Source organism: Zingiber officinale, chromosome 4A, assembly GCF_018446385.1.
Source record: "Zingiber officinale cultivar Zhangliang chromosome 4A, Zo_v1.1, whole genome shotgun sequence".
In the NCBI taxonomy this organism is placed as follows: Eukaryota; Viridiplantae; Streptophyta; class Magnoliopsida; order Zingiberales; family Zingiberaceae; genus Zingiber; species Zingiber officinale.
In genome coordinates, this window is record NC_055992.1 from 107,847,496 (window position 1) to 107,858,244 (window position 10,749).

A 10,749-nucleotide genomic window follows, 5' to 3' on the forward strand; every position below is an offset into this window, starting at 1 on the left:
CATCTTCTATGTTTCTTGTATTAATATTTTCTGTATTTTGATTAATATTTTCTTTTATTGAATTAGGTAAGTTATTTTCTTCATTAAAAATCACATTAGTTGTTTCTTCAACTTTTAGGGTATTTTTGTTATAAACTTTATAAACCCTACTGGTTGTGGAGTACCCTAAAAAGATTCCAGGGGTTGATTTTGATGTAAATTTTTTTAAGTAGTCCTTAGTGTTTAGAATGTGAAATTTACATCCGAACACCTTTAAATAGTTTAGGTCAAGGATTTTATTATAATATATTTCATATGGAGTTTCATTATGTAATTTATTGATTAAAATTCTATTTTGAATGTAACAAGTCGTATTTATTGTCTCATCCCAGAATTGTTTATTCAGGTTGTATTCATTTAACATGGTTCTAGCGGTTTCTTGTAGGGTTTTATTTTTCCGTTTTACTAGACCATTTTGTTGGAGGGTTCTAGGGCATGAGTACTCATGTTTGTATCCATTAATTTTACAAAATTCAGTAAATTTATGATTTTCAAATTTCCCACCATAATCACTTCTAATTCTTTTAATTTTAGTATCCTTTTCATTTTCTATTAACTTGCAAAAATTATTAAAGATTTTAAAGGTTTCATCTTTAGTTTTTAGAAATTTTACTAAAGTAAATCTTGAGTAGTCATCAATTATAACTAAGCAATATTGATTTTTGCTTAGTGACTTGGCTCCATGTGAATCAAATAGGTCTAAGTGTAAGAGCTCAAGTATCGAGTTAGTTCTATTTAAGTTGGTTAACGTATGGGTTTACTTGGTTTGTTTACCCCCTGTTGGCAAGTATTACAAATTGTATTTTCTATAAATTTTAATTTGGGTAAACTTCTAACTAAGTCATTTTGACTCATTTTTGAAATGAGTCTAGTATGAGTATGACCCAATCTTCTGTGCCACAACTTAGCTTCCTCTTATTGTGTCAATATACACTTTAGTGAGGACATTGGTAGGTCAATTGTATAGATATTTGGTTTCCTAATTCCCTTAAGTGCAATTTTAGAATTTTTTAACATTTTTAACATTTTTAATTAAACACTTAGATTTTGAGAATATGACTAAGTATCCAAAGTCACATAACTTACTAATGCTAAGTAAGTTAAAATTCAGTTTATCAACCAATAGTACTTTTCGAATCATAAAATCGGAACTTAATTTGATATTACCTGTTTCGATTACCTTAAGTTTTTCGTCGTTGCCAAACGTAACTGATCCTAAGTTCTTGAATTGTAGCTTAGTGAATTTCAATATGTCTTCAGTCATGTGTATGGAGCATCTACTATCTAACATTCATTGATCCAAACCTTTATATTGTTACACATAAAGTATTTAATTTGGTTCAATTTGATGGATTAAAGAATAGTTTAATTGAAATCAGCTCCTTAATATTCCATCTCACTCAGCCTAGATTATCAAACATGTTATTCCTATGGATGATTATAAGATGATTTTGAATTTATTAAGTCAATTAGATTTATTAAGTTAAGTTGTGAACAGGTTAAATTGATTAGTTTCGATAAGATTTATCAATTTATTAGATTAATTTATTGAGATTTATTAATTGATTAATTAATGATTTATCAATTTAGATTAATTAAATTTATTAATTTAGATAATTATTAGATTTATTAATTGATTAGATTAAATATTAATTTAGATAATTATTACTAGATTTATTAGATTAAATATTAATTTAGATAATTAATTATTAGATTTATTAAGATTCATTGATTTGTTAATTAAGATTTATTAATTAAGATTTATTAAATGATTAATCAAGATTTTATTAAATTTAGATTTATTAAAATAGATTAAATTAGATTTATGAGAATTTATTAAATTAATTAATTCTAAATTTTGTCTGAGTCCATCTCACCCTCTTCTAAATTATCAATCAGGGAACCTTATAGGTTTTTATGAGATGGTTAATTTTATCTTTGATTTAGGTTATCATCTAAGAATTGATTTACATTTGAGTTAGACTCAGGTTTTACAATTAGTCAATTAAATATTCATTTCAAGGATTGGCTTCCAGGCTGTGGAGAGACACTAGGCCTTCTTGGGTATGGAATCATCCACCGCTTCTAGACAAAGTCTTTCAAAGAAATTAGATATTTAATTTTCTTTTTGAAACCCTAGGTCTAACTAGTCAAGTATAAATCATGACTAGGTCCTTATCTAGCCTAGTCTAAGCATGTATAATAAAGCAGTAAAAACAAGCATCAAACAAATGTATTTATCGATAAAGATGGTCTTTCTATTGGCTCCCCCTAGATCATAGCCTCGATAGGGTCTATCAAGGTAATGAATCTAATCCTTGGGGATTCAATATTGATTAAGTCCAACTTGATTAACCAAGTTTGACTTGGGAACTCATGCTTGGACTATTTTTTTATTAGTTCTATTTACAAGTGATAAGTACAACTTGTATTTTTGTTTAATCTTAAATCTAAGTCCAGATCTGTTATATACGACTCTTTGTTTTCCAAGAATCAGATATAGATTCTTGGAACCCAAGGTAAACCATTCCAACGTGTCCTTAAGTTTTTTAACTTGAGTTTTCAAATTAGAATTTTCTTCTTCAAGTTGTTGGACTTGAGTTAAACTTCCATTTTGAACTGGCTCACTCAAAGAACTTAGTTTAGTCTCCTCCTTAAGGAGTGTTACCCCCTTTTGGAGTGACTTGACCCGGACGTTGGATTTAGCTAACTTATGCATAAGATAATTAAATAAGTTATGTGGTTTAGTTATCTGAGAAGTACTTACCGTGGGGTTAGGCCCTTCGAAAATGGATACGGATATGTGACTTCTCGAACTTTGTTTCCGACTCACTCTCGATTTCTGATTCGTTGACTTGTTCCTAGGCCGTAAGCGCCAGGAAGTTCGTATGTTCGAGCTTTTCGTCAGAATCTTCGTAGGAAGACTCTCCCACATCACATGCAGTGCTTTCTTCTTCTTTTGCTTCTTTGCTTCCTTTTGATTCGGACAGTTGGGTTTGATGTGTGCCTTCTTATTGCATTTGTAGCAAGTTACCTTGAACTTTACTCTTGGACTTGATTGTACCATCTTGGATTGAATCACCTTCTTGATGTCCTTCTTGGTGAATCCTTTCTTCTTCTTACAGAGCTTCCGTACTAGATCGACGAGTTCGGCTGCTATCTCGCCGTCATCGTCTTCTAAGTCTAGTTCTTCTTCAAACTCGGGTTCAGTTCTACGCTTTGCTTTTGCTTCCCATGTTCTACTTGTACCTGCAATCAAGGCAATACCTTTCTCAGTCATAGGTGTATTAGTCTATTCATGTAATTTAAACTCTGAAAATAATTCATCTAATCTAATGGACGAAAGGTCCTTAGAGACCTTGTAAGCATCTACCATTGATGCCCACAAGGTGTTCCTAGGGAATACATTTAATGTATACCTGATAACGTCACAATTTTCCACCTTCTGCCCGATTGCGTGGAGACTGTTGAGAATGTCTTGGATGCGTGTGTGTAGTTGACTTACAGATTCGTCATCCTGCATTTTTATGTTATATAACTTATTTAAAATTAAATCTCTTTTACTTACCTTCGTGTCAGAAGTTCCCTTATGGAGCTACATCATCTTCTCCTATAGTTCTTTCTCACTTGAGAATGGGTCTACTCGGTTTAGCTCCTCCTTTGTCAAACCACATTAAAGAGTACATGTTGCTTTAGCGTTGGCCTCGAGCTTCTTCATCAGACTTACGTCCCAGTTCTCACAAGATACTAGTTTTCCAGTGTCGTCAAGTGGGAGTGAGATGCCAGTTTTGATGATCATCTACATCTCGAGTTGGGTTTGGAGGTAGTATTCCATTCGGCCATTCCAGTAGCCAAAATCTTCACCGAAGAAAAGTGGCGGGCGAGTCGTGCTAAAGCCTTCTTAGTGGGACATTTAAAAATCTAGCACAACAGAAAAAAATAAGAAAACTTATTCCAAGACTTGGTCTTGGATTAGTAGTGCAAGATAATGAAAAAAAATGAGCTCTAGTGGTGTTGCACCGACTTCGAGAGATGAAAGAATTTGATCAAAAAAGCACATCGGAAGGCGACAATTTTACCGATTTTGATTGACTCCAAAAAATTAAAAACTACCACGAAAAAATTGCTTGAATGGTGGTTTCACCGATTCGAAACGACCCCGCATTGATACCAATTGTAGGATTGTAAAGCACTAGAGGGGGGGTGAATAGCGCTCGTGGCTTTCACTTTCGTTTGTTTCGGAAAACTCAAAGTAAATACGCAGCGGAAATAAGAGAGAGACAAATAGAACAAAGACACCAAGGATTTACTTGGTTCGGAGCATGTAGCGACTCCTACTCCAAGGCACGCACATGAGAGTGCTTTCGATGAGTAATCACTAGTCAATCGAAATAAGTACAAGTACAATGATTGATTACAAGTAATTTAAAACTTTAAAGAAAACCAATAACTCAGGAATATGGATCTTCAGCACGATGGTTGTCAGAGCAATTTTTTAGCGTTGAGGAGGTGTTTTCTGAGAAGCTTGAAGAAGCGAAAGTCGTTCGTTGTGTTGTACTGAAGCTCCTAATCGAAACTGCTTTTATAGGCTGTTCTGAGCGCCTGGACCACGTGGTTCAGCCACTCCACGCGTGCCACATCAGCTTGGCAATAACTTTTGGATTCCGAGTGCCTGGATCGACTCTGGGCGCCTGGACCAGCTCGGGGTGGTCGGACCAACTTTCTCCAGCCCTTATTTTCTGCAAAACAAAGTTAGTCCAGGCAAAAATAATATACATATAATATGAAATTATGACATCCTCTGACTGTCCAGTTCTAACTTTGAATTTCGTCGAAACTCTAAGTCAAACCGATGCCTACTGTTCCCTTGTCAGGGAACGTGTCCTCACCTACTCCTCTCAGGAGAGTTTACCTATTTGCTAGCTCGGTCCTCCAGACCTATTGGACTTTCTGCCTAAGGTTACCACCCCCTAGGACCTAGGCTTACCACCCCCTAGGATTTTCCTCAGCCTAGGGTTACCACCCCCTAGAATTTTTCACCTGCCTAACCGTAGCTAGGACTTTCCACCACCTAGGGCTACCACCCCTAGGATTTTTCACCTGCCTAGAATCCACTAGGACTTTTGCCTAAGACAACTTAGGACTTTCTGCAAGTTCAATGAACCTTGTTAGATCACAAATAATCTTAACTTCGAACCCTTTGCCATTATCAAAACTCTTGTTTGATTGTCGGATGCTTCCCGCACCAACACCTGTTTCGCAAAGATAGCACCCGGGTGGATGTCTGGATAGGTACCCAAGCGGTCTGAGCGGCCCGAGTTACTCCAAGCACTCGGAAAAGGGAAATTTTATCCAAACATCGAGTTAGAGAGCGATGGTTAGCTAAACCACGTCAACAGTCCAGGCGCCCGAAAGGGGCCTGGCACCCAAAGGTGGATAAACTTTGAGGATGAAGTTTCAACGAGAGCTCTCTATGTTAACATAGTCCAAGCGCATGGGATGGGATCTAGGCGCTTGTATGGGACTATAAAAGGAGCCTTCAACTAGCAACTTCAATATATCATGTGTTCTGACTTTTGCTCTTTTGCGCTGCTATGAAAAATCTCCTACGATGCTGTAACGCTCCTCTGACAACCACCAATTAAGTTGTACTCATTTTCTCTATTATCGGTAACTTTTCTTTATAGTTATTGTACTTCAATTTGTAATATTTTGAACTATTAGTGGATTGCCCAACGATATCACTCAATGAGTGCGGGCCTTGGAATAGAAGTTGTTGAAGACTCTGAACCAAGTAAAAAAACTACTTATGTTAGCACTTGTCTTTTTATTTCTCCCTTTTCTCTTCTTAGCTTTATTTCCGCTGTGTATTCTCAATTTTTGAAAAAGAAAAACACGTTATTTAACCCCCCCCCTCCCTGTAGCATCTTTACTATCCAACAAGTGGTATCAGAGTGAGGTTCCACTTTGAATTTGTGCAACCACCAATCAAGCAAAAGGGGGTTTCCTTGTTTTCTTTTTCGATTTTAAGTTTTTTTGACCTAGTTCAAATTGGTGTCATCACCTCTTTTAGATAAGTTTTTCGCATTGAAAAATACTCTAAATTAGTGCAATACCAATCGAGTTTTAGTACTTTTACTATCTCTCACACTACTAATCCAAGACCTAGTCTTGGGATTTATTTGTTAGTTTATTTTTTTATGTGCAAGGCTCTGTCGTTAATGGCCCAAGGAGAATGTTACAGCACTGCTCGCCCTCTACTCTTTAGTGGGGATGACTTTCCCTATTGGAAGAGAAGAATGAAGGTGTACCTAAAGATGGATATCGATCAATGGTTCACCATCCGACGAGTATACAAGGCGTCGGACGAAGCAATAAAAGTGCTTCTCGGCCTAAAAATATGGAATCCAAAAGACAAGAAGGCCCAAATTGATTCAAAGCCATTAAATACACTTCAGTGTGGTTTGACAAAAGAAGAACTGAACTGTGTCGGCTCACACAAGAATGCAAAGGAGTTGTGGGACAAGTTGGTCGAATTACACAAGGGCACGACTGATTCAAAGGTAACTAAGAGAGATTTACTTTTGAATATTCTATTTAACATTAAAATACAAGATGGTGAGACCACAAGTTAGCTCCACGCCAGAATAAAGAACATCCTAAATGGTCTTCACCTAATCAGACATCAACTTGAGAATTGCAATCTAATAAGGTATGCTCTCAACTCCTTTCCTCGAAATGCATTGTGGACATTTATAGTAGATGCCTATAAAACTTCAAAGAATCTATCTAAATTAAAATTAGATGAATTATTATATGAATTAAAATTACATGAATAAACTAACACCAAACAGGTTGAGAAGGGTATAGCTTTCCTTGTAGGTCCATCAAAATAAAAAAAGACTAAAACTTGAGTCAAGCCTGAGTCAGAAGATGAATCCGACTCAAAAATCGATGAAGAAGAACCACTAGTAAATATGGTCAGAAAATGTTCACTAGAAGGAAGAGCAACTTCACAAAGAAAGACTTACAAGAAGTGATCAAATCTACACCCAACGCCGTAAAGGTGAGAATGAAGTGCTTCAAATGTAACAAAAAGGGGCATTTCAAGCACGAGTGTCCAAATCAAAAGGAGGACAAGTCTAAGAAAATAAAGAAAAAGAAGGCACTCCACGCCACTTGGGATGAATCTATTGGTGCAAGAAGCATTCGACAATTAAACCTATGTTTTGATTATGTCAAAGGGTTCAAGTTAAGTTGTGTTGTTATCTAATGTGCTTGAATGAGTTTGCAGGAAAGTCCTAACTGCGGTTAGGCATGTGGAAAATCCTAAGGGGTGGTAACCTTAGGTCCTAGGGGGTGGTAACCCTAGGTGGTGGAAAACCCTAAGGGGTGGTAACCTTAGGTCCTAGGGGATGGTAACCTTAGGTGGAGGAAAACCCTAAGGGGCGGCAACCTTAAGTCCTAGGAGGTGGTAACCCTAGGTGATGAAAATCCTAAGAGGGGGTAACCTTAGTGTTGGTTGCTACTCGGAAACCTAGAGGTTCCACTGTATAAAAATTTTGTACAAAGGTCTGAACCTTTTCCTAGCTACCATGTGTTCTTTTAAATTAAATTTTGGATCGCCTGCGGAACTTAACACGTTTGATCCAAAACTTAATCTATTCGTTCTTTTAGGTTTTGACTTGGGTCTCCTGCGGAACTTAACACGTTCAACCCAAATCACCTTAAGTTATTAATTCCATTAAATATTAATTTCCATAATTGGTTCCCAGTACTGACGTGGCGAGGCACATGGCCTTCTTGGATATGGGAGCAACCACCACCGACTAGACAAAACCTTTTATGAAAAGCTAATATTTAATTTCCTAAAATAACTTTAGGTTAACCAAAAAGAATAATCAAATCACAAGGAAAAAAAACAAAAGAACACAACATCGAAAAACATATTCGAAATACTAGAATCGCATGCCTCTTGTATTTGATATTATTTCCAAAAATAACTAGTATGATGCGGAAAGAAAAATTACTAGTTATACCTTTTAGAAAGACCTCTTGATCTTCTACTGTATTCCTCTTCTAACCTCGGACGTTGTGTGGGCAACGATCTTCCGAGATGAGAAACCACCAAAGCACCATCTTTTCCTTTCTTCAAATTTCGGCCAAGCACAAAGCTTCCAAAAGATGAAGATCTTTTCCACCAACCAAGCTCCAAGGGATGTAAGCTTTCTCTCCTTCTTCCTCAAGCTAGATCCGGCCACCAATTAAAACTCCATGAGCATGAAGAGGTTCGGCCACAAAGAGAAGAAGAAGAGAAGAAGAAAGGGTCGGCCACACCACCAAGGAAAAGAGGGAGAAAAATAGAATAGAGTCTTTAGCCTTGAAGCCTCCTCTACCCCCTCTTTTATAATCCTTGGTCTTGGCAAATAAGGAAAATTTAATAAAAACTTCCTTAATTCTTTTTCCATGAAAAGGAAAATTTTATTTAATTAAAAATAATTTTTCTTCTCCAATTTATTTGGCCGGCCACACCATAAAATTTCCAAGCAAATAAAATTTTAAACACAAATTAAAACTTCCTTATTTGCTTCCGAAAATTTATAAAATTTCTCCAATAATTTTTATCCCTTCATGATTGGTTTATAAAAAGGAAATTTAATAAATTAAAATCTTTCTTTTAAACATGTGGATAAAAAGAAAGTTATCTCTAAAAATTAAAATATCTTTTAATCTACAAATAAGAAAAGATATCAAATCTTTTCTTAATCTTTTGTAGAAACTTATAAAAGAGAATATTTAATTTTAAACTCTCTTTTAAATCATGAACATGGTTAAAAAGGAAAGTTTTCTTAAAATTTAAAATCCTCCTTTAATCAACAAATAAGGAAAGATTTCAAATTTTAAACTCTCTTTTAAACATGTAGATGATTTACAAATAAGGAAAGTTTTTATCAAAAATTAAAATCATCCTTTTAAACTATAAATAAGGAAAGAGATTAATCTCTTCTCTTAATCTTTTGTAGAAAGTTATAAAAGGAAATTTTTAATTTTTAAACTCTCTTTTAAAATCATGATATCCACATAAGAAATAATTTTAATAAAATCCTTTTAATATTCTAGTGGCCGGCCACCTAAGCTTGGGACCCAAGCTTTGGCCACCATCATGACTCATCCACTTGATCTTGGCGGCCCTATCTTGGGTTCCAAGTTAGCTTGGCCGGCCCCATTGGATGGGTAAGAAGGTGGGTATGCGGTGGGTATAAATCTCTATATACTAGAGGCTACGATAGGGACCGAGAGGAGGAATTGGTTTTGGTCTCCCGATGAAATTAAGCATCCCGTGTTCGCCCCGAACACACAACTTAATTTCATCAATAATAATTCATTCCACTAAAGAACTATTATTGAACTATCGCACCAATCCCAAATTACATTTTGGGTTCCTTCTTATTATGAGTGTGTTAGTCTCCCTGTGTTTAAGATAACAAATGTCCACTAATTAAGTAAGTTACTGACAACTCACTTAATTAATATCTAGCTCCAAGAGTAGTACCACTCAACTTCATCGTCATGTCGGACTAAGTCCACCTGCAGGGTTTGACATGACAATCCTTATGAGCTCCTATTGGGGACATTCTCAACCTAGATCACTAGGACACAGTTTCCTTCTATAATTAACAACACACACTATAAGTGATATCATTTCCCAACTTATCGGGTTTATTGATTTATCGAACTAAATCTCACCCATTGATAAATTAAAGAAAAAATATCAAATATATGTGCTTGTTATTATATTAGGATTAAGAGCACACACTTCCATAATAACTGAGGTCTTTGTTCCTTCATAAAGTCAGTATAAAAGGAACGACCTCAAATGGTCCTACTCAATACACTCTAAGTGTACTAGTGTAATTATATAGTTAAGATAAACTAATACCTAATTACACTACGACCCTCCAATTGTTTGTTCCTTTCCATCTTGGTCGTGAGCTACTGTTTATAATTTATAAGGAACCGATAACATGATCTTCTGTGTGTGACACCACACACCATGTTATCTACAATATAAATTAATTGAGCAACTACATTTATCATAAATGTAGACATTTGACCAATGTGATTCTTATTTCTAGATAAATATTTATACCAAAAGCTAGGCTTTTAGTATACACTCTAACAATCTCCCACTTATACTAAAAGACTAAACTGTCATATCTGCTGCCATACATCTGATTCTCATGCCTTTCAAAAAGCTCTTGCCTTAAGGACCTTAGGTTATCATCTAATGCAATCTAGGCGGCAACAACTTCTCCTCGTTATACAATTTCTCGTATTGGGTAGTACTTACGCTCTATTGTGTTTACTTGCCTTATAGACTCATGGTTTTTTCGAGTTTGTTACTGCACCATTATTATTACAATAAATTGTAATAATCTTTGGACAAACTAGAAATCATATCTAAGTCTATCTTGAGGTAATTAAGTCATTCAGCTTTTATGGCTACCTCAGAGGCTTGCCATATACTCAGCTTCTATGGTGGAGTCCAGAAAAACACCTATGCTTATCACTCTTCCATAGTTATGACTTTTCCTCCTAAAGTAAACACAAAACCCCGAGGCCGACTTATTATTGTCCCTATCCGATTGGAAGTCAAAATCCGTGTAACCCACAGGGACCAAATTAACTGCCTTGTAAGCTAGCATATAA